Raw genomic sequence first — 813 nt, forward strand, 5'->3', positions numbered from 1 at the left:
TATCTTACAATCCCTGTATTCGCTGTACTCCTTACTCTCCAGGCCACTTCTACTTCTGAACACCGTCCCAAAAATAAGAAAAAAAAAAATCTAAAAGAGGAAATGGAAACTTTCCAAGAAAAATCATTACTTAAGCAAGCAATAGCACTAAGGCTTTTGAGGGAAGAACGGCATAGCTGCCAGTGTGTGCTCTCAGTAGCCAGTCTTGTCCCTCCACCTGCCATTCAGCGAACACCCTGTGCTCTGATTAGAGCTGATTAGAGCAAAGAGACGCTTACACACACATCGACATCTGCACATGCCCGTGTAGACCAGGGTACGTATATTCTTCGCTTACACTACAGCCTCCAAAAGTGGATCTCGGCCAGAAAAGAGACAGGTCGGGCTGCGAGCAAAACCACATCAGCCTCAGCACCACCACCGCCTCGACCTGAAGGGTTTCACGGGGTGGGTTTTGCTTTGTGCATGAAGCTGGGGACCAGCCCTGGGGCTGGCGAGCGGCTGGGGGAGCAGGGGCACCACTGCAGCCCTGCCAGGGGGCAGGAGGGCAGGAAGGCAGAAGGGATGGCAGGCAGGAGGGCAGGCAGCAGGGCAGGAAGGCGAGAAGGAGGGCAGAAGGGCGGGCAAGGAGGGGCAGGCAGGAGGGACGGTAGGCAAGGAGGATAGGCAGGGGGGCAGGAGGACAGGCAGGCAGGAGAGGCAGGCAGGCAGGAGGACAGGCAGGCAGGAGGACGGGCAGGAGGACAAGCAGACAGGCAGGACAGGCAGGAGGACGGGCAGGCAGGAGGACAGGCAGGCAGGAGGACGGGCAGG

Source organism: Athene cunicularia, assembly GCF_003259725.1.
Source record: "Athene cunicularia isolate RWA chromosome 1 unlocalized genomic scaffold, athCun1 chr1_part2, whole genome shotgun sequence".
NCBI classification, from domain to species: domain Eukaryota; kingdom Metazoa; phylum Chordata; class Aves; order Strigiformes; family Strigidae; genus Athene; species Athene cunicularia.